Source organism: Lutjanus erythropterus, chromosome 9 (genome assembly GCF_056507025.1).
Source record: "Lutjanus erythropterus isolate fLutEry1 chromosome 9, fLutEry1.hap2, whole genome shotgun sequence".
NCBI lineage: Eukaryota > Metazoa > Chordata > Actinopteri > Lutjaniformes > Lutjanidae > Lutjanus > Lutjanus erythropterus.
Genome location: NC_139325.1, coordinates 2,416,918 through 2,441,839, shown reverse-complemented (window position 1 = coordinate 2,441,839; position 24,922 = coordinate 2,416,918). Strand labels below are relative to the sequence as shown.

Genomic DNA, 24,922 nt, shown 5'->3' with positions numbered 1-24,922 from the left:
GGCAAGAAAATGAATTCAGTGCAATGACATCAGATCAGAGCCATTTCAGCAGGCAAACAGAAAGCAAATAAGAGGTTATTATTGTGATAAGGCAGTAAAGACAGTTATGACGATGTGCAAAATGATAAAGAATAACTGTTCTTGCCAACCCTCCCGATTTTCACAAGAGATCTCCTGTATTGCTCCGGATTTCTGACAAAATTTCACACCATTTTTTCCCTTTTCATTGACACAACGCGCTACTGACACTGTAAAGTCTGTATGAGGCCTCTGAAAGTCTACTGTTTTCACACACACAACAATACAGCTACACCAAACCAGACGTCCTAAGAAGGATTTCCCTTGCTTCAAGAAAGTTTTAAAGGAAAGGGGGCATGTAGTTTGTAAAATCTGCCATGTTAATTGTCAAATGAATGAAAGAAACTGATGAATATTTGTTTATGTGCAAATTCTTGCTTGTGGGAAGCATTAGTCTGTATTCTTTACTGAGCATTAAAAGCAAATTTAAAAGAATTTAACATAAAGATGTGGTTTCAGTGTGCTTATTATTTTATTTTCATTCTTTAAAAGTCACTAGAAAGTCTCTGAAATTATATTTTTTCTCTTTATTTGCTTATTTAAGGTTTCAAGGTTGGCAAGTACGAGAATTACTGAAATAGAACTAGGTGAGAATTCTCTGTTAGCCCATTAAAAAATATCTTTAAACCAGCGTGACAGTGTGGTTTTTTGAATTCTTCTATTTTGGTTTTTGTAAAGATGATTTTTCAGTTTCAGTCTCTAAGGAAGTGGTTGGCCTCCCCTGTGGAGACACATGGTTTCAGTCTCAGGATCGAAGACAAGAGAGAGAGAGAGACAGAGAGACATAACAGAACTAAATGTAGTGAGAGACCAAGACGCAGAGGGGCTGGAGAGCTCAGGTTGTCTTTGAACAAAATGTGACAACAGGGGGACCTCAGCCTTTTCACTGATGCCATGGCAACATGTTCCATGCAGATGGTAGGTAAAAAAAAAAAAAGCAGCTAGAATCAGGTGTTAAAAACTAGAACAATATTCAACTCGAGGATAAAAAAAAAACCTGTGTGTGTGAGTGCATGTGTGTGCATTCATGCAAAACATCAAACAGCGGTGGCAGTGTCAAATGAGCAGGAAGACTGTGTAATTCAAGGGATTAACATTTCATTAGCAGCAAGCTCCTGGGCTGTATTTCTGTAATATTCATAAGGATCCTTACAAATGACCAAATACCACTGATACTGGCATCTGAACAAGGAAATTACTTAATTCAAGGGCTTAAACATGTTTTACCAATGAGCTACCACACTTATGTTAGTGAAGTGATGTAATATGCCTGGTCTCTCATAGCATCTCATCTTGAAATAGATACTTTTTGTTGAACGGAAAACCACCGCTCTCGTGCCACCATCACAGGCTCTGATCACAGCAGCTCACAGTGCGGTGTGGCACACGCAGACGTGTGGAAATTAGGCACATGAGCGGTGTACTTTCTCACGACTAATTGAGGTTTTTTTTGTTTGTTTTTTACCACAGAGCAAATCACCACTGCCCACTATCGCAGCTACCAGCAGTTATGGCTCTGCATGTCCTCAGATGACTTGGTTCCATACAGGTGTTGGACACATATCTAACACTTCTGTGTCCTACTAAATGCTTTTTCATGATAGTGATTCACCTATGTGGGTTTTTCAGGGTGGATGGTGGCTGATATATAATGCTGATATCAAAACAAAAACAGCTCACACGCAAATCCATTAATCCATGCACATTACTAATACACATGGTTATATTAGCCATGTTGTTTTAGATATAATTTTTATTAAGTAATGATTGATTGATTGATTAACAAATTCAATAATACTTTCAGAACATTTATAACATTTAAGGAAGAGTGAGCTACAGTATGTCATTAGTGACGTCATTCAATTGCATTATTCTACACATTATAACATATTATATGTAACATTAGCCAGTAAAGGTTTTAGATTACATCTTACACCTTTTCCAAAGTCAATTTCAAACATTTTCAAGCTTTTCCAGCATCTTACTGCTGTGATAAATTACACATATAGCTGACATACTGTATAGGCATGTATGCTCAAAATTAGGGCTGTATATTTCAAAATAGCCAAGCGCAATCCAGTCAAATCCAAACTGTAGAACCAGAATCAAATTGCAATTTTTTGAAAGAGGAAAAATGTGTGAGAAAACAGCATAATGAAGTACTGTAGTGCTGCAGGGATGCCCTGGCTTAAAAATGTTCTGCTCAAGAAGAAAGAAAACAAATATCACATCATCACAATTCTATTTTTTTTGTCAGTGAAAAAGAAAACTGTATTGCAAAAATGATCATTGTCACTAATCCCCTTGAAACAGAAATTCTATTCTATTCTATTTTACGCTAATTCTTGTTGTATGGAAAACCACAGATCTCGTGCCGCCATCACAGGCTCTGATCACAGGAGCTCACAGTGTGGTGCGGCACACGCAGACATATGGAAATTAGGAGTGGTGCACTTCATTACAGCTAATTCAGATATTTTCACCACAGAGCAAATCAGCACTGCCCACCACTGCAGCTGCCAGTAGCTCTGGCTCTGCATGTCCTCAGACGAGAGGGGTTACAGTATGTCAGAAGCATTCAGCTGCATTATTCTACATGTTAAAACATGACATAGCCAGAGAGGGTTTTAGAAGACAACTTACACCTTTTCCAAATTCAAATTCAAATATTTTCAAGGTGTATTTTTAAGCTTTTCCAGCATTGTTCAGCTGTGCGAAATTACATGCTAATTTAACCTACATACTGTGTAGATCTATATTTGCAAAATTAGGGATACACATTTAGTCTATATCATAGTTTGGCCAAATACAATATCCAGAACTAAAAACAATTTTTTGAGGAAAAATGTGTGGGAAAACCACATTAAAATGAAGTGCTGTAGTGCTGTAGAGATGCCCTGGCCTAAAAATCTTGTGCTCAAGATGAAAGACAAAATGCAAAAATGTCCATTCCCACTAATCATATCACATATTTCATTATCATGCTATAAACAACCAGAAATATATTTCGTGATAGCTTTCTACAGAAGGATGAGAAAAGAAAGGAAAGTACAAGAAAGTTTCTTGTTTCAAAACGTGTCATACTTTCTCTGATTTATTTCATTTTCTATCTAAAAGGCAAACTATTCAGTCAGATAATGAATTGAAAAGTCATGCAATTACTATTATAAGCATTTTCAAGCACTTTATCCAAAATCCAAGCGCTTTTCAAACCGTGAAAACAGCACATTAAAATTCAAAGATTTCCATTACCCGTAGATTAGATTTGCGTCATTTAGGATGGGAAAAACACATTAACATTTAGAAAAGATGATAGTGATTAAGGAAACTAAGGCAATTTAAAGTAGTATGTATTAGAGTTATAGTACAGGGCTCAAAACTAACTTTCTCACCACCTTCCCAAAACTCATATGAGGGAGCGCTAACATCCTTCCACAGCACTTACACTGACAAAGCCATGTGGTGAGGGTTAAATTAATCTGGACTACACTTTGCACCAACAAAAGAAATAGACCTGTATGAGTCTTGTTTGTCAAACAGGAATGACTTGCATAAAGGACAATGCAATATCTCAGGAATGGATTTATACTGAAATGGTACGAGGTGTTAAAAACAACATGATGCACACAGAAAGAAACAGAGAAAGACGTAACAATGTATTGCTAATCTCCTCGGACACCAGCCCAGGCAGCGTGGGTGTCTGGACGAGACACGCTTCCTTGCTCACTCGCTCATCTGCTGAATAAAAACTGGGCTGCGGCTGCATCGTGTCGTCTTCCTACCATATTTGCTGTGGTGTACTCCCACGTGTAACCCCCTCCTCTTATTCACTCTTTCTCTCGCGCTCCCCTACTTGCGGCAGACCGGCTGTCACGGTTTCCAGCCCACTCGTTACCGCTCCTCTCTCATATAACTGTCGCTCCAGGAAGCTTTCATCCTGCCTCTCCTTTACTGCACACTGGGTGGCAAACTCAAACATTATATAAAGACAATGTGGGACAAACTCATGCGTGTGTGGTTGTGTTGACATGTGCGCATTTACCTGTGTGTATTCTTCTGAGTAAGTCAAAAAGGTTTGCAATGGTAACATGTCAATTATGGTGATGAATGTGGCTCAAAAATAACACACTGTGAAAATAAGATCATAAAAAAAGGTGAGAGGCTAAAATTTTGTTAAGGGAAAATTTTCTCATTTGAATTTACAAATAATTAGCAGCAAATTTTGTATCAACAACCAAATCTATTGTATTCAGGCAGAGGGCTCATAAATGAGCTCATAAAGAAGTGTTATTAAAGCTCTTGAAGAGTCACCTACCTAAGCATTTAGATTTAAAAGTGATTCATTGTTCTGATTGGATTTTTGTAATCTGTCTTTAAAATGGTTTGGCAGACACAAAAAGCCCTCAAAAACTGGATTATTTTCTACAGAGAAAATATGGTGCATTCTATATGAAGTGGGAAGTCAACATTTCCAGGTTTGCACTCAAAAATCTCACTTGGAACGCCCTCTGAAGTCATTTTTCTGACTCGGAATGTCAGAAGCGCCTCAACAACCCAACCTCACAATCCAAGATGGCTGCAGTCAGGCGTGTGCTTGTGAGCATGTACACTGCTCCAGTCTGAGAGGCTACAGTTGACATTTAGACTAAAAACATGGTGTAAACAGCGTCTTTTTTATTATCGTGGCTTATGGACACTTGGATTATACCACACAAGCAGTATGGAGACATTTTGTGTTTTTTTGTGTTCTTTTTTTTACATTTTAAAACTAGTCACCGTTCACTTCAATTGTACTGGATTTGGCTGCAGCGCTGTTTTCTGCTGAAGCTCAGGAGTGTTTTGTGAACTGGAGATCTTCACCCATCCTCACATCAGCACAGGGGTGAGTAGATATTGAGTGAAATTTTCATTTTTGGGTGAACTATTGCTTTAAGAGTCAGAGCTGTTCTTTGTTTTTGTTGCAATAGGTTTGATTAGCTCAGAGCTGTGGAATTTTAAATCATCCATCTTTGATCACTTCATTTGAGCCTTTCTTACCCTCAAGTGTGCACAAACTGCAAGTTGTATGAACTTCTTTTGAAAATACAAAAATGTGAAATTCTCAATATCTTATCAGTATCGATCAAGAGAGCAGTAATCAGTATCAGCTAAAAAAAAACATATTGTGCATCCCTAGTAGTAATCTACTATTTATTAGCACATCTGTCTTTTATGTCTTATCAAATCAGTCTTCCACAGAATACTGCTATCTGTGGATATGTTTCTACACTGTTTATATGTGCAAAATACCACATAGGAACAAGTGCAAGAAAGGGCCTCCACCTTTGCTTTCCTACTTGCAAATTCACTCATTTAGCCATAAATCATCCACATCAGTAGTTTTTGTTTTTATTTGTGGATTATAGAACACAGACTTGTCACTATGTTTGAGAGTAATTTCTCTTAGGATTGCACAGTGTGGTAAAAAAAAAAATCACATTGGGATTATTTTGTCATATATGATATGACATATGATTGACGATTAGTGGGAATGATAATTTTTGCATCAAAAATTTTAACTATTAAAATCATGATGATTTGACATTTGTTAGAGTCTACCAAACAAACATCTGGAGAAAAAGATTAACAGGCCAGGGCATCTCTCTCAACACTACAGTACTCCACTATAATGTTATTATGTCACACATTTTTCTCTTATCAAAACAGTGCAGTTTCTGCAGTTATATTTCCATTAATTGTGCAGCCCTAATATAATTTGTGCTTAATGCTGCTCTGTCTCTCTACCATCAGGACATTGCTTCTAATTTATCACTGAAACTTATTTTCATGCCTGCGCTCTCACACTTGCCAGAATCAATTGCTCATCCTAGAAATGTCAAAACTCTAAGTGAATGTTTACAGATGACTGTACCAACACCCAGGAGTTCATACTCAACGGGTTAAAATAACAGGCATTCTAGGTGCCTTATAAAATCCCTCTGAAGTCAGTTGTATACCCAGGTCTTCACACTTGTCTGACAGTGACAGGCGCTCCAGCCACCACAGGATTCTCACATAGCGGGAAAGCCCTGTGCTAATTCAGGGCTTGCCTGTGGACTCCTGGCCAGTCGGGGTGCGAAGCCAAAGCCTGTCAGTGAAGCTTAGCAACTGGTCTCAGCTTCCCCAACACAACCCGCAGCTATTGATGCCACCACATCTGACAATCTGTCTGGCCTGCGGGGTGTCAGTGTGTAGTGGTGAGGTAATGGAGTGTGGGGTTTAAGGGTGTTAGAGTGCATACAATTTTTAGCACTTCAGATTAAAAATGCATGCTTGTCAGTAACTGTTTGACTCTTGCTTTTTGTCACTCAGCCGCCTGTCTGCCTCTCTGTCTGCAGTACTGTATGTCTCTGTGTGGTTTCACCTGTATGTTTATTTCTGTAATCACAGTTTCAGATAATGTGTGCGTTCTGTTTCTGCTTCACTGTATATTAGTCTATCTCAGTCTATGTGTGGCAGCATGGAGACAAAATAAGCCTCAGAGTGAAATTGAGCAGCTGTTGTAGAAAATTAACACACACACATCTGATGTTAGCAACAGCAACAAGTGAAAACAGCAACTGCTGCTGTTCACTATTTTCTGCAAATGGCATTTATTATGCTGAAAAATATTAAAATGAATTTTATAGAGGCAGATTGTTTTACGTTGAGTGACTGGGAACAAAGTCTCATAACTATCAACACAGGGAGCTCCTAGAGAACAACAGTACAGATGAATAATCAAAGTCTTTCAGCCATTTTTGGCTAAATATTCGTCTTTTAATGTGAAGCCCACACTGTGCCATTCTGTATGAAAGTTTGAAGCCACAGTCGGAGCAGGCAGAATGACACACAGACAGAGACATCACTGTCAATGCCACAGCTGCTGCCCATTAAGGCAGTTCATAAATGGATGCTCCATGGTATGTTGCCCACTGGGCTGGATGTTCCACACTGACTTTATGCACCTGCGTGATGTTGACAGAGGTGTCTACAAAAAAAGGCTCCAGCAGACCTGTTTGCATTTGGGAATGAGGTCTTTCACTTTGGCTCTGAGCATATGCATAGTGCATCTTCAGAATACTGGGGCACCTTTCGCAAATGAGATTCACTGATGCTGCTTACATGCATATTAATAATGTTGCTAGCATCCCATTTCACATATGATTGTTGCTACCAAATTGTAGATAAATTTCTGAGTCCTACCTTCTTTTGTCCTCCAAATACAGTGAGTCTTTCAATTAGTTAAACGTCAAAATTAGTTTGCAAGAAACATAATTTCATGTTACTGCAGTTACTGTTTGTTTGGCCACTTGGGGGCAGTGGAAACAAGCTGAAAACACAACACTGACATATTATCACCTTTTAAAGGTGCAATTTGTAAGAACTGGCCACCTGTTGAAGGTCACTCCAGACAAATCAAGGTTGTAGCTACCTTTGGCTGTAGCTACTAGCTGCCTTAGCTCAGTTAGCCATGCAACTAGTGACTGAGCATCATAGAGGTAGGTGTTTACACTCTGGGACTGGGACCAAACATAGCCTCCGACTCTGACCCCAGAAGTGACCCCACCGCTGCAGGCGGTTACAGGAGAGATGTTAAGCTGAAGAGGGGCAAGAAGGGGGTCAGGAATTAGAGAGGCAGCAGAAATATTACAGAATACAGAATATTTTCACATCTAACACAGTGGAATAATGATTAATTTCGACCAAATCAGAGTTGGTAAAAGTTGAAACACTGGAAAAGACAAAACAATGTTTTTAGTGAGTTTTATTTTGTTTCTTTCAATTGTGAATTTAGTGTGTTTTAGTTAACAAGGCAATTAAGGATTTAAGAGAGAAAACCCGAATGTATAGTTGTGTTTGTACATAAAAGTGTAAGAAAACATAAAAGTGTAAGAATATTTCCTTTCTTGACATGTTGGAAGTTTATTTAATTTATTTATTAGAGTATAAAAGCTAAGAGAGATTGTGAAAGATAAGGTCATAAGACAGGTCAGGCTGGGCTAGCTGGTTAGCCTGCTAACTTCAGTAAATGCGACACATCTTTGATATAAAGTCAAAACTGTTATTCCTTCCTATTCTGTTGATAATGTCAGCTCATTTTTGAATGTTTAAAACTAAAGATTCTGACCATATCTTATAAAAGTGGCAAACTCTTCAGCAAGTTGAATGCATGTCCAATATTCACTCTTCTTTTAGCCCTGTTTTGTTTTCCATAAACTCCCTGTCACATACAAGTGATCCATTGTTAAAAACTAAAACATTGATTATAGCTACTTTGAGGCAATGCCAAAACTGTGTGACAAAATGAAGATGACCTGAAAAGCTTTACTTGAACTTTAAACTGCATTTCTGGAGCTGTCCCATTCACTCGTGTTGAGTTTTTTTTTTTGTCACAGATATGGTCCAAAGTAAAGACAGAACTTCCATGTTGAAATATCACGCCTGTATTGAGTGAAACATCTACACCACAAACCAAATAGATACATCCTACATTTTATTATTCACATTCACGTGGGATTCAGCGTGACATGGTATTTTACTGGCAAAAGCTTGCTTTGAAATTAAAATTAAACTATGTGAGTCTGAACACAGTGTGTTTGTAAACACACTGACAGACACTGAAGAGCTTTTCAGGTTCACAGTAGTGCTCTGTTTAATTCAAACCTTGGCTGATTCATTAACATTGCATGGGCTATTAAGAGCCAAACGCAGTACAGAGACTCCACTGGAACTAATTGTGTATGAGGGAAGAGAAATTTGGCTCTGTTCAGCATCGGGCCCTGAAGCCCATCACCAGATTGTTAGACACTGGCAGTTGTTCTCTGTCTTTCTGATCTGACCTTAATTGAGGAAAGTCATGCCAGAGATTTACAGACGGACACACGGAGTTGAGTAATAACAGCCAGCTGGTGCATACAGCTGACATTTGAATGAGAGGCCACAGAGGGATGTGGTTTTCTAGGCATACCAACACAAGGGTGACGGAAGGGATGCGGTGCTGATCAAGAGCAAATCCTCAAAATAAATGTCATCCAATGTAAGAAGATGCTAGTGTAAAACTGTAAGATCTACAGGTGCAAAATAACTTTTCTGTCTGTCAAATGGCTTGTGACTGTTCCAGTTTTACTCGCTACTCGATCAGATTACTGTGCCGCGACTAGATCACCGCAAATCTACCAGTAGAGATGGGTATCATTAACATATTGTTAAAATTACTACTCCACATTGATTCACATCTTTATCTATACTCTTATCAGTTCTTTTTCATTATTATATTATTCCTTATATTATTTAAAAAAAAATAAATTCACATCAGGATTAGAACTGAACATTTTAAATATAACTAAATGTTGTTTCTAGAGCAGGAACAGTAATATTTACATAAACTCAATAATATCTCACTACTAGCTACTTGCATATTTTATCAGTGTTTGGCTGGTGACTGGTGCTAATTTGCCCTGTCTCCAAAGCTGAACCATGTGGATCCAAACTCACAACAGAGCCATGATTCTACACCAACACAATGCAGAGCTATTAGGAAGCTAAACTTCAGTGTCCAGACCATCAAATTAGATTAAATTAGCTGTTATTTGTGACTGTTACTGCCAACTGTAAACTGTTCTCTCATGTAACAAAGACAAACAGCTGCACTCAGTGACTGACTTTAATTTCTCTGTGTGGCTCCCTGTAATAAAATAGCAGACACACACTCATCGGCAATTTCATTAGGTAGACCTGTTCAACTGCTCATTAATGCAAATATCTAATCAACCAATCACATGGCAGCAATTCAATGTATTTAGTCATGTAGACATGGTCAAGACGACCTGCTGAAGTTCAAACCGAGCATCAGAATGGGGAAGAAAGGTGATGTAAGTGACTTTGAACGTGGCATGGTTGTTGGTGTTAGATAGGCTGGTCTGAGTTTTTCAGAAACTGTTAATCTACTGGGGTTTTCAAGAACAACCATCTCTAGGGTTTACAGAGAATTGTCCGAAAAAAAGAAAATATCCAGTGAACGGCAGTTCTCCTTGTTGATGCCCGAGGTCGGAGGAGAATGGCCAAACTGGTACGAGATGATAGAAAGGCAACAGTAACTCAAATAACCACTCGTTACAACCAAGGTATGCAGAAGACCATCATGGTGGTGTGGGAGATATTTTCTTGGCACACTTTGGGCCCCTTAGTACCAACTGAGCATCGTTTAACCACCACAGTCTACCTGAGTATTGTTGCTGACCATGTCCATCGCTTTATGACCACAGTGTACCCATCTTCTGATGAGTACTTCCAGCAGGATAACACACCATGTCACAAAGCTCAAATCATCTCAAACTGGTTTCTTGAACATGACAATGAGTTCACTGTACTCCAATGGCCTCCACAGGCACCAGATCTCAATCCAATAGAGGATCTTTGGGATGAGGTGGAACGGGAGATCCATATCATGGATATGCCACGAAGAATTAAGGCGGTTATGAGGGCAAAAGGACGTCCAACCAGGAATTAGCAAGGTATACCTAATGAAGTGGCCCTTGAGGGTATATTCATATACCGATACCTTTATGTCAGATAAAATAAGATTAGATAAACAGAAGGGGTGGGTATTGAGGACTGACACAAAATGGGTACTGGTTCCTGACTGGTCAGTACCAAAATATCGATAAGCTCCTGGACAAATGATACTGCTACTGGTATGTATGTAATGTTAAAGAAACAACTGGCAAAGCAAAATGTTCAAAAGTGTGGCCTCACTTTGCTAAATCTGATCAAAATGTAGCTAAATGCCATAATTCAGGATTTAACTCCATATTTCTGCAAAAAAGTCATAATAAATAATAAATGTAGAATCTTTTCACATCCTTTTATGTCCTATCTCTATAATATAACTTTATAATATGATATACATGTTGGTATCAATAAAATCCTAATGATAATCATCCCTAATAAATGCTTCATCTTTGTGTACTTGCATCTGTATATATTTAGCAACAAATCATTTAGTGCTACAGACTGCAGAGAATTGACTAAAATGTGTCTCAAGTCTGTCACATTAAATGTCAGCCATTGTTATGATCTCATACATCAGACAGGCTGGCAGTGCATAGCTGTGATGACACGCAGGTCGGAGAATGTCATCTGACAAATCACAGGGCCAGGTGTCAGTATTCAGTCATCTGTGGACTGCAATATAACTCTGACACACAAGACATACTGGGTGGGTTTCATCCGAGGTAATCCCTCCATACACAATGTTGTATAACATGAAATAAGATACATCAACCGCAATTAATTGGTATTCAATTTGATTATAAGGACGTTAATAAGGCAGGAAGACAGATAGACAAACAGACAGCTCTGTCTTTACTGGGTTCCTACGTGTCCCTGGAGTTACAAAGAAGTCAGCTGGCTGCAGGGCTTTTTCCTATCGTGCCCCCTTCCTCTGGAATATCCTCCCTGCTGACATCAGACAATCCAAATCCGTCGAGGCCTTTGAATTCTAATTTAAAATGCATTTGTTTGCCTTTACTTTCAATTAGTGCTTATTCTTCGATTAGTTCAGGTCATACTTGTTATCATTAACTTTCCAATGCGTCAGTCTCAGTCCCAATGACGCTCCCAACCCTGGTATTTCTAGTCCTTATTTGTCCAGCCAAGAGAATAAAACTGTAAACTTTGTAATAAGTGCTGCATTTATCCAATCGTCTGCTTTTTTTTGTTCCCACATGCCTCCAAGCTTTTTCCTTCTTTGTGTGGCCTGTTCTCTTCTAGGTCTCGATCGTGGAGAGTAGGTTGTATGCTTGGCGACATCTGAAGTTGTTCAATGTTCTTCTTGATTTGAGAAAGTCTGAACAGCAAAAACAAACAAACAAAAAAACAACAACAACAACAACAACAACAAAAAGCAAATCAGATCCAAGCCACATTTGGAGGAGGTTTGAAATGCAATTCCAAACAGATTTCTACAGATACATCTCAGCCCAGACGCTCTGGCCGCTCAAGTTGGATTTCAACATGCGTCACTCACAAAGCGTCACACAACAACAACGTCAAATCCAGAGTGACAGGAGTCCATCAGAGTGGCTGAGCATCACTGTGTTTACCAGCCTCCTCTGATGCTGAGTTTGTCTGGTGCCACAGAGGAGTTCTGCACTGCCACTTGACAGCACGATTGTTTGCAGGGTGAGATGATGGATCAACATTTCTGATGCTTCCACATCACCAGCGTATGCCTATGTTGTTACCACAGTAACCCATGCAGATAGGTTGATAATGTCTGGACACACAAATACAATCCAGTGTGGACAGTCTACCTTAAGGATCTGATTTGAGAAACAAATCTGATTGGCCTGCAGTCTGAACAAAACCTAAATGGAACAGGAATAAGTGTCATATTTATCATCCTATTTCATATCAACATGGCTGCCATGAAAAAGGTCTATTGGCAAATGATCTGCCCATGAATGAACAGAGTGAGGGCCTGCTCCTGAAGGCAGCGGGCAGCACATCATGTTCCCTTGTTCAAGCTGTCACCGTCGTGTCCGTGGGAAGCATGAAGCTGACAGTTGATGCTCCTGTTTGATCTCAGCCACCGAGCCACTCGTGTCGAGCAGAGCAGAGGCGCGAGGGAACAACTGCAGAGCCCTGTACACTGAAGGTGGGTGGGATGCTGTGATATTTGTCTGTACACTGGTGCTTCCAGGATTTTTCATGAAGGACATGCCTTGACATTTAGAATTTCACTGGGTTCTTTCTCTACTTCACAAGACATCATGGAAATATAGTTTTAGGATTTGTCTATAAGTTTCCCTAATATGGAACATCCTGACGTCTTTGTGGTCTAAAGGCACATACCATGTTACTGTGACATCACAAGGTCAGATCTGTGTTACATGCTGTCCCACTCAAATTCTCTCAACATTTCCAGTCTCAATATTTAAAATTAACTTGCCGATATATGCAGACATGCTGAGTAAAAAATAAACAAAATCTGCCTGTAATTTAATTTGTTCAACATTTTTATTATGAGCAGGGGTCTGAGCTAGCTGCAGCAGAGCTATGTCCATGGTTTCAATGAGGAATGTCAATAATTCTAACCATCCATCCTGGGAAAACTGGAGGACAAATGTAGAATCTGTTTCCCACACTGTGTCAGTGTTTGATAAGGAAGACGAGCCAAAGAAAACAACCACAACCGACCAAAAGTGATGCCATGCTGTCAGTCCTGGCTCGATTCCTACACATTCATTATTCCATTAAAAGGAACATGACTGCTGCTCTCACTCTGCTAACTACTGACACTTTCTACCTTTTGCCACTTCTACGTAGTTGATAGGAATTTGTTTGAGCTCACACAAAACAAAAACCTCACATTGCCAACAGTAACCACCTGGATACAACAAGTGAAGAGGAACACTGAAGAAACCTGGAGAATCTTGTGTCCCTTTTTTCATTATGTAATGGTGTAAATTCCCACGTCCAGACATTTCCTGTCTTGTACTGAGGTGTTTGCATCTAACAGATATTCCAAAGGTGAGAATGCTCTCAATCCCTGCACGATAAACCTGCATCATACCTTCCTGTGAGGAACTTTGCTGAGCTCTCTTCCACCTTGTAATCAACTAGCGCTGCACAATATATTGAAACTGCAATATGGCAACCCTGAATATCCTTATTGCAGAAGCTGCATTTTTATCATGCATGCATGATATGCATTATAATGAGGTGTTGTAGTGCTGCAGAGAAGTAAGAAAATGTTTTTGTTTGGTGCAGACCCCAACAAATGTCACATCATCCTGACTCTAATGATCATAATGATTTTTCGGTAAAAATAAAAACTGTGATGCAAAAATGATTATTCCCATTAATTGTGAATCATATGGAAATCGCACTATCTGTCAAAATAGTCGCAATATGTTTTTTCCCATATTGTGCAGCCCTATAATCAAGTGTAGTTTAAGTAGTTATCTGGCTCTAATAGTAGCCTGACACCTTTTCCCAAGCTGATTCCTGCAGCTCCTGCAGGATGTATAATCCCTCCAGTGTGTCATGGGTCTGCCCCGAGACTTGTAGCAACACCTCCACAGGGAATACCTCCACAGAGAGACATCTAGGGGGCATCCTAATCAAATACCTGAACCACCTCAACTGGCTGCTTTGAACAAAAAGACACTGCACAAAAACAACTCATGTCAGTTGCTTGTATCCACAGTCTCATCCTCTCGGTTACTTCCCAAAGCTCATTACCGAAAGTGATTCAAGAACCCTACTGGACTGACCTGTAGCAGGTCTTCCTGGCATCAGCATTGACAATTAAGTTGGGTGTCATGATGTGTTAACACTGTGATGTAAAATTTATTGCAGTGAGACTTGAGTATAAATGATTCCATATCTGAGAGTAAATACTGCACTCTGTACAGTAACACAAGAGAATAAAGTAACATTAGGGACACATGATATCAAGGTCGATACCAATAAGATAACCAATAATTTCACAATTTTGGTTTTGAAAAATAAATTCATATAATCTGTAGTTTACCTGATGGTAAGAAAGGCTAAGATATGGTGAGCAAAGATGGATGATTTAATGATTTAATATTCCACAGCTCTAACCGAACTGAATCTAACCTATGTCACTATTACAACAAAAACAACACTACACTGCTCACAACAAGGTCTGTGAACTATCTTGAGTAACTGGGTCAAGAGTTCTGGAAAGAGACACTGGTGTTGAATTTTTGTGGCGCTTTGAGCACCACAAGCTGAGCATCTAGTTCCATTATATTCAAGAGGGTCTCGAGAGAGGCAACCACCTCTATGACTGATAACTCTGCAACTCACCAAAACATCGTACTATGGGCGATATTTATATGATTGAACTACCCCTTTAAAAAATGGAACCAACTATCTAAACCCATCCATATTGGTAAGACACAACTGGACAAATGTACAAATGTAGAATGAACATTTTTTCCACATGGGGTCCTGTACCAGAGCCACTATCTATATACAAAATACAATAAACTACAAAACACACAGTATCCACTTCTTTACTGTAAACTGGAATGGAACTGGTCCTGAGATTACTTGCTCTTTAAACACTTCATGATATACACAAATACTGTAGTATTATCGCGTGCCAAAGAAAAGCTGTGTGTCTCCTCTATATTTACATACTCCACTCATCACTAAATTCTCTCTACTGCTCATCTGGGTTGGAATCTATCACAGCATATATTGTGAAAAAGGCCAGCCAATCATAGCGCTAACATTAAAAAGACAATAAAGACAATTCACCTAAACTGCAGGTCTTTGGACAATGTCAAGAGACAGGTTTCACCCCATGCTCTGAGACCACAGTGTTAACCGCAGCTTTTACTAACAAATGCAGTGTGTCATGGTCAAAGCGTGGTGACAGAGGACAGCACGATGAAATGAAGTATAGGCACGATCAGTGTCATCGTTTTGTCAGTTGACAGAAAAGTAATCATTCACATCGATCTTTTACAGCAACTGGGACACCCTCAGAGAATCTTCAATGTATGCAACATTCATTTGTAATACCAAGTTTGATGTCTAAACACTCATATGTTCAAACTCCTTCACTTATTCACAGTATCATAACTATTGACAGGCTATAAAACATGTAGGCAACAAATAATTCAACTGCTGTAGTCCTGTTACTCACCAGGTGGAACGTGTGGATGCCTGCAGCCCAGGTGAATGGTTCCTGACTGCCAGGTCACTCCTTCTGGTGTTTGGGGTCACAGTGTCCTTCCTTATCCACCTACAGTATGACCTTATCTAACAGCACCTGAGGAAAAGATGGAAAGACATTTTTTAACTTCAGTTTTACTGCCTGAATTGATCACACTGGTGTTCAATGGATCTTTAAAATAACTGTGGTGTGTGTCTATACTTATACTGTGCAAGAGTCTGTTTCTATGGGTTAATCAGCGCACGCGCTGAGTTAATGAGTCGGTCAGAGGGTGACCATGCATCACCGAAGGAGGTTCAGACATGTGTGGCCTGCGTGGTTCAGGGTCACTGACCTGCAGACCCAACAGAAGCATGAGATCCTGGATCGACTTCAGAGTTCATACACGAGGTCAGAGGAAACACTGATGGAGGGCCAAGTTTGGATGATATTACTGTACGATTGCAGCCTCTGGATATCTGCTCCTTTAGAGCTGCTAAGACACTCACTGACTTCTCTACTCCACACTTGAAGAAGTTATTTATCAAATGAAGATAAGACAAGAAATTATTTAAAGATAACAGCAGAAATATCCAAGCTAGTCAGGCACTGCAAGTTTAGGTTGCTAACTTGATTTGCAATAAATGCTATCATAAAAATACCTTCACCTTGTAGTACAGGACTGGCATACTTCATAAGTAATGTTTTTTTTCTTCAAAACTGGTGTTGGGGAACATTGCCAACCAAATGAAAACTAGTGATAGTCTATTACATGCATTAATTCTAGAATTTCAATTTCAATTACAATTTTGGCTTCCCACGATCCTTAAAACAAGAATATTGAAATGAAATGATGATTGTTTGTATTGTATTGTTGATTATTATTGTTGTAAATGTTGTGCACCCTGCCTTTCCAGCCAGTTTCGGTTTCAGCTTGTGTTGATTGAATTTGAAACAACCTGTAAAGGATGACAGAAAGGCAGCTTTTGGTTGAGAAGAAAGGTAAAACTAAACTCAGCGCTGCTGAGTTACATTTTTGCTACAGTTTTTGTTAAATTAGGAACATCTTTCACATATCTGTCAGCTGCTTTAAGCAGAGAGAGGGAGGGAGACAGGCTGACACTTTACAGCACTGACACTGAGCTGCATGCACTACGCAAACACTTCTTTCACTTTTTTATGTATTCTAATTTATTTCTTGGTTTTCAGTTCAATTACATTTAAAGTTCAAAGTCATTGTGTTAAAAAAAGTTAAATGCATACGATGTTCTCAAATCAATGAATAACTGTGTTTAATAACTGTGATTTCAATATCAATCAAAAATAATCATGAGTATGATTTTTCCCATAATCAAGCACCACACTCCTCCCACTGTTTTTCTTATTTCATTACTTAAAAACCAACTACAAGGAGTTTGAACTGGTAATGAAACAGTCTCAGTTTAATACTGATGCCACTGTTTGACCATCCATGAAAGACTGGCTATGTCTACACAGTTACACTGTGTTTACATTTTCTCAGGCAAAGTTGAACTGTAGGAGAGAATTTTTATTTAATTTTTGATGTTACATTTTGTGGTTATGGCAGTGGAAACACTACAGCTTTTGTCCACAGGGGCCTCCAAAATCAACACAATATAAAAAGTTCCTTGTAGTAGCTTTAAAGGAGTTTTTTGTAAGATTTTAATGGTTAAATCATTCAAAATATGGCTGAGGTTATTGTCAGTATGTGAATAAGTAACAGTTTTGACATTATGTCAAAGACGCCTATGTATGTAGCTAAAATATCTATCGAAGTAAGCATGCTAACCAGCTAGCCCTAGCCTGTCTCATAAGTAACTCAAGAGGCAATAGTGAGTCACTAGCATCCAGTCTGCCCTCAGTCCAACAGGAGAGGATGAAGAAATAGTGCAGGCCTGAGGGCAACATGTCATGTTTGGCAGCCAAGAAAAAAGCGATAGAAGTAGAAGCAAAACAAGAGTTGACATTGGTGTTGTTTTCCACCACTGGAGACAGCCCCTGCCAAGGAAAGTGATAAAGTCTGATGCTGGACTCACAACAAAATCATTTTTTCATTTTTTCTAGACTGATAAGTAAACCACTGGTAACGCTACTATTGGCTATTTAGCAAAGGCAACCCTGCTTAAGAGTTACCATCTTATCTCTTATATCAGCCAATCACGGACCTTTCCAGACATAAATATCTGGGTTAGGCTTGGGTCACTTCCTCTTTCTTCACTCTGGGTCTGGGCAAAGGACTGTACACTCAGCCTTCTCAATGGATTTCTTTTGTTAGAACTGTCTACATTCAGTGGTAAGTCATATCTGATGTCTGTTATTAGTGTTATATTGCTTTTCGGTTGTTTTAATCTGTGGGCTCCACCCCTGCTAGCTACGCTGTATCATCTATACAAAAGTCTCATTAGAAATCTTACGATTTGACTCAACTGCCAACAATGTTACTGATATTATTATTATGTTTGTTATTAGGTTAGCTGGTTGTTGAAAGAAAGATTTATGGAAGGGATTGTGCATTTTCTTGTTCCTTAAGATAGTTGTAGATACCCCAACTTTCTGATGATAATGCAGCCCCCAATTTGTTGGTGTATGAATTCAACAGGTGGCCAACACTTACATTTATCTCTTTTAACAATCAGGAAATAGCTAAGTATCATTCACTTGTGACTCAGTTTGACAAACAGGTTTGACTGAAAAAACAGCTTTATTTCTCCATCATTAATCCCCGTGATAAAAGTTGACCAAATCTCCCAGTAAACCCTAGTGCTTGCAGTGAGATGCCTACCTGCTCAGCCTGTTGATGCTGCGTGACTACAGCTGTCAGGAATAATCCACTGCCTGATGATGTGCGACCTGCCCCAGATGTCGGCTCATCTGGCTCTCTGCACATGTAATAAACTGAGGAGATAAGGTGAGAAATCTACTTTGCACATCCAGAAGGGGATCTCCACCCAACAACACCTCCTTAGTACTGTGCCCAGATGTTTCACACTTCTTTAACAACATATAAAACATTTAATCATACTGATGGAGATTTTCAGGGAAGTGCTGAAAAACTGTTTCTGACTTTTGAGGGAAATTGATTTGAGAATGTAAAACCACACAACCAGTCACCCCTTGGACGGCATTTAAGTCAGTGTTTAAAATAAGTCTTACAACCATAAAATGTAAAGGAGAGATAGAATAATATTCCCACTACGAGCTCCAGCTGTAACTTCCATCCAGAGGTCCAACTTACGTGCATTTCAGTTGTGGTTTCCTTGTTTTACATGATAGTATGCATAATGTTGGGCGCAAGGAGATTGTGATAAGGACTTTTCATAATTTTCTGATATTTTAGGCCAAATGATTCATCAATTTATTGATCAAATTAATATGCAGATTAATCAACAACATGAAAACAATTCGTAAATGCTAAAATGAACTCAAAAACACTACACTTAATTTGAGTTTGTCCTACATTGTTATGTCCTCATATAATCCAACCAAAACTGGAATTTTTGTGGCCACTAATGATACTGATTCTTGGGATTTAAAAAAATCTATATCGGTATATATCGGTAACACAACAGCAACAACAACAACAACAACAACAACAACAACCCAGAAACACATTAGGTGTGTTATTAAGAACTGCAACATAATAATAATAATCGTGAAATGTTATATTCAGCTCTGTGGTGGAAAACTTACATCATGGTGAAAGTACATGATGTAAAACCTAGTTTGGTGTTTCTGTAGTTGAGTGATTCCCATAGTGTGGGGCTGCGGCCCACTGGTGGGCCTTGAAGGTACTGTAGGTGGGCTATGAAGGGTATTTAAAAACAAATAAATAAAATGTTTTTAAGTTTCAATTATTTAAGTTTGAAATTACCATAAAATAATGAAAAGGATAGTTCACCCAAAAATTCAGTCATTAGCTCTGCTCCCTCATGCTGACTGAAGGTCAGGTTTAGTTTTTTAGTCCATAAAACACTGCTGAAGTTTCACAGGAAAACAGTGCTGCAGAATCTCTCAAACAATGGAAGTGAACGGTGACCAGTGACCAGTTTTCAAATGTAAAAAACAACAACAGAACATGATGTAATCCAAGTCTCCTAAAGACCCAACATGCAAAGTCTTTACTGTAGATCCTTAGCTTGGAGCCTCCTTCACATGCACACTGTCTGAACTGGCCGAGTGTGGTGTGACGGTGTGCAAACTGCATGTCAGGACTAAATGGCACTCTGCCTGTGGTGCTCAAAGCACCCCAAAAAAAATTTTTCAATGGTATTTTTTGGCACTTTGTACACCACAAGCCAAGTGTCATTTAGTTCCATTATACTGGAGAGAAGGCAGACATCTCTATGGACGATATCTCCAAAACTCTGCAACTCACACTAAAAAAATTGAGATGAATAAACAGCACGACAGGTCAGGGGAAAAATCTGCACTTTTGATTTTGGGTTGAACTGTCCCTTCAACATTGAACCCCACTTTATATGGCTATATTGCACAAACTGCCTCCAAATGTTCTCTACCAAGTCACAAATTCAATCACCTTCAGTCACATGAAAAAATTATGCACATCACTCCTCAAACCTGCACTGTCATCGTGGTATGAATACTGCTAGTTCAAAGTTTGATATAATTCGTTGTTTGCTTTAAGTCTGTCACTTGTTTCTTTTACGTGAAGTCTGTTGTTTGTTATATGTATAAGTTTTTATGCTACCTTTTGGCCAGGACTCCCATGTAAAAGAGATCTAAATGTTAGTGGGAACGGACCTTTTTCACAGCAGCCATACTGATATGAAATAGTAGAGTAAACACAGGTGTTTCTAATGATACTAATTAATGTTCCATTTGAGTGAGGCAGAGCCTTTCCAGTGAGCCAACATGCACTGAAGCACCCTGAACCTTAACTGGTATCACTGGTAACATCTGTGTTTACACTATATAATGTCAAAATGTCTATATTCCTGAATGAAGATTAAATATAAAGACAACAAAACCATTGTATCAAAGATGATTGTATAGTGTGATAAATTCATGCAAAAAGGTTTGTCTATTTGGGCAAGTCAGTTATATCTTAAAATAGGCTTGGAAGGTATTAAGGTATTACGGTGTACCAGGGTATTTAGAAAAAACAAAAGTAAGATTTTCAATACTGTCATTGTGAATTTAAGTTATCTAAAACATGTTGTAGAAGTTGCAAAAGTTTTTTATTGATGGAAAATGAAATGCATTTACTGAAATGGGGATCTTAGCCAGCTGAATAATTATTTGCTTTGCAGGTAGAGAAGAAATAACTAGCTGGTCATTTCTGACTGGGAATAACATACATATTTCCACATGAAACTTTATCATGAAATGACTTCTTCCAACTATAAAAGCAGTTTGAGAATCTATGAAAGAAGGATGCTTATTTCCTATGTGCTCATTAATCTTGTCTAGTCTAATCTAACTTTTAAAAGCTATCAGAACTTGTCTGAGTAGGCAAACTGAGTATTAGACACAGAACTGTAGGCCACACAATATCAAATATGCTAAAATGACTTCTACCAGTTTTTACATTTTTATCTGTTTGTTTTTTTACTCAAGTGTTAGGCGGTTATGAAGGTATGACAAAATAGATACTGCCCAATCTTATCTTCAAATCTCTGTAATGCACAGATTTGCACAAGCTGTGAAGGGGGTGTACACACCAAGACTACACTTCAGTTTACATTAGGCTGAAAACATTAGATTCATTGTCCAAATGAGGAAAGGCTTCTTACTATTATTTTCTACTTGCGTAAAGTTATGACATGAGGTAAAGGATGACTGATTTCATGTTTACTGTACAGCTGTTATCTCACAGTACAGCGCTGTGATTCTGTGCCAAGTATGTAACAACAGTACTTCAAGTACTAGAGTACATCTGATCCGACATGTTTCTGTGTGGTCCTGAGTTCCTCAGAAACACCTCTGGGAGTTCCCTCTCTATGTGTTAAAAACATGCTCAGTTCAAACTAAATTCTTCTAAACGTTGCTCACACCGTACAGGAAACAGCAGTGTGTTTTAGTTTGTAACCGCCTACACAACAACGTGCGGAAAACACAAAGAGAATAACGTATTACACATGCTGATGGACGTGATATACAAACGTAATTACAGAGGCACAAAAGCCCGCTAGCATTAATTAACACTACAACATCAAAACAGAGCCGAACAAACAAGCTGGTTTCTCCTCTCCACGGCTCAGTTAGCATAGCAGGCTAAAAATGCTACGGTCTTCATGCGTAAAAGCAAAGCTAAACACGGTTTACTGTATGATCAGTTAGCCTGCTAACCCGAAATATAGCCAAGTCAACTTCTTCTAAAAGCTCATATATGTGGAACTAATGTGTGTATGTAAAGGCTACTTTCATTTAAACCCGATAAGGAAGATGCACTGCACTTGACAAGGTTTACAACAATGTAACATATCTGTATATTGAGTCTTTTTGAGGGTCTTAAAGAGGAAACAAACCAATAAGCGAACCTCAGGCAGGAGACTTACCTCTTAACTAGGTTAGAAATGTTACCAGATGTGGCCTCTTCATCTGCCGGTAACTCGGTAAACTACAGAGTAACACACACAGGAACACATGTATCCCCAACAAGTGTCAGTGTAGAGTTAGACCAAAGATGGCTAAAAAAAAAAAGAAGAAGATGGGCGACATGAGAAGAAAACTGGCTCATCTTCCGCTCTGAGAAATTGTGTCTTTCACGACGCATGCGCCGCCAGCAAGGCATAAACTTAATTTTACCCTTTCACAAAACACGACACAACATGTAATTTTTTGTTTATTTGGTTTCTGAAAACAAAAACTCAGATTCTAGTCCTGTAGCCCACCCTAGAAGCAGTAGTGAACGTTACATGTCTGCGAAATTTGTGGCACCCATGAAAAGAGCAGAGTGAGAGTTCTGTCTTATTCCTCCTCTCTAACTACCTCGGGCTGAAAGCTCTATTACATTACAGTAAGAGTTAGACTCTGGCACCATCTAGTGGACAACCAGGGAAGGTAGAACCTTTCCTCAAAATCACAAAAACTAACAAGTCCAAATTTTCTCATTTATTTTGACTCAGTTCTTTGAAAACAAACTATTAAGCTGCATATTTATTTTCTGTATACTACAGTATTTTTGTTCCCCAAAGATGCCTTTATTTGGGTTTTTGTATTCTACAGTATCGTACAGGTGCCAACAAAAAATAGGACAAACAGATTTAATTGTATGTAAGAAATATTTCCAGGGCTTGCTGATTGGTGAAAAAACATCTACACATTTTGACCAGTATGCTTCAGAGGATGACACAATACACTACATGCAATAACTTTACACCATAACTAGATTTGAAGTAAGATTGAAATGTTTTGGCCAAACTACCCTTTCACAAACACACAATAGAGTCATGAAATCCTATTAAACAGTTTTGACAGTTGAACTTACAGTTCAGAGAATGTTAAGACGGTTTCAAAAAATGAGCCAACATAATTGAGAAAGACTGTAAATTACAATGCAGTCCCTCCCCCCAAAATTAACAATTACATAATTACTTTTCTTTTGGTTAGTGTATTAGAGTACTTCTAACGTTCTAACATGTGACATTTAACACGTATTTGGCATAATGTCTTCATGAGACTTTTCTTCATGTCACATTATATGATTTTCCAGAGTTTTCAGGGTACTTACTAAAAAAGTTATGTCTGTTGGGGTAAAATTCTCAGAAATCACAAGGAAATGTTAAAAATGTCATAAGTCAAAGGCGAACAGGAAGTTCACTGAGTTAAAGCACAACAAACAAAAGAAAACAGTGCTGAGGGATGTGTAAAGTATCAGTTGCTTCTGTTATTTAGCACCACTCAAAGCATGGATGCATTAATAAATGGACCCCAAGGGGGTCAGGGGGGCCCTTGGCCAGAGCCTCTGTTTGGAGTGACTGTCAACATTTTTTGATGGAAAGTCAACAGAGCTCACTGAAAAATAGATTTGTCCTGATGATGTTACTTCCCCCCCTAATGCTCTGAGTCTTTTGATATTGAAAATCTTGTCAACCACATCCAATCCAAATATATTTGTTTGTTTTATCTATCTCTTCATTTCATTATACAGCTGCGCAGCACAGAGGCTACAGTAATGTTTCTTGAAATACAATGAAATCAATAAAAAATTTAAACCAGAACAGCAGAATAACTTTGCCTCAAGTAAGTAGAAACTGCATCAACGTTTCCTGTAAACTTTATACTGTAGTTTTCAGTGTGAGAGGAGCATCAGTGTGGATCTGCTGTGGTGGTGGAATGTAACTAAGTACATTTACTTAAATATTGTACATAAGTATAAATTTGAGGTGTCTATATTCTGTGTAAGTATCCTCATTTCATGACACCTCCACTACATAACGCTGGGCAGTATTGTACTTTTTACTCCACTATATGTGTTTGACAGAAATAGTAGATATGTAGAACTTTTAAAACAATGATGCATTGTGAAAAAAAAAAATCTAAAAAGTTCTCCTGCAAAAATGCCAAACATGTCAGTATTTCATCTTGTTAAATGAGACAATAATCTGCTTTTTCTCCTTCTTCTTAAAAACAACAACAAACAAACAAACAACAACAACAACAAAAACCCCAGAATCATTCTGAGGTTTAGACTGTTGGGCGACCAAACACAAGACATGTGAAGCTGTCACTCTGTTTAATTATGACAATAAGGAAAGGAGGAATTAAGGAGGCCAGAGCTTCTATGGTATGTACCAGACAATGGTGCAAAATAGAATATATAGATTGATGACTAAGTAAATAACTAAATAAACAGACTGATCAAGAAAATAAGCAGCAGATTAATTTATAGTGTAAATAATCATTAGTTTCAGTCCAATACAAAATAAACAATTAATTAATGAACCAGTAGTTAATTACATGTAATTAAACTAATAGTCTAACTACATTTCGCAGTAGCTTTCTGATAGTTCAGATGCAGCCATATTTGTGTAGTGATTCAATTAGATAAATTACTTTTATCTATAATTTGCTGTATACTTTTTTACTATTACCTGTAATAGTAGCGTAATCATGCATCAATCATCTATTCAGGTCAAACTG

General features: G+C 38.5%; 1 protein-coding gene across 2 annotated transcripts in view; it reads right to left on the bottom strand.

Moving 5' to 3' along the window:
• Positions 1–22,478, bottom strand: part of ncalda (neurocalcin delta a) — a 107,414-nt gene extending 84,936 nt beyond the window's left edge. The window contains exons 1-3 of one of the 2 annotated variants that reach the window (XM_084725914.1): positions 22,336–22,461; positions 18,600–18,712; positions 15,788–15,913 (exon numbers count right to left, since the gene is read on the bottom strand). The gene's annotated coding sequence lies outside the window, so the exon portion shown is untranslated. Of the gene's footprint in view, positions 1–15,787; positions 15,914–18,599; positions 18,713–22,335 lie in introns of both variants that reach the window. The other variant, XM_084725915.1, reaches the window with a different exon arrangement.
• Between the last annotated feature and the right edge of the window lie 2,444 nt (positions 22,479–24,922).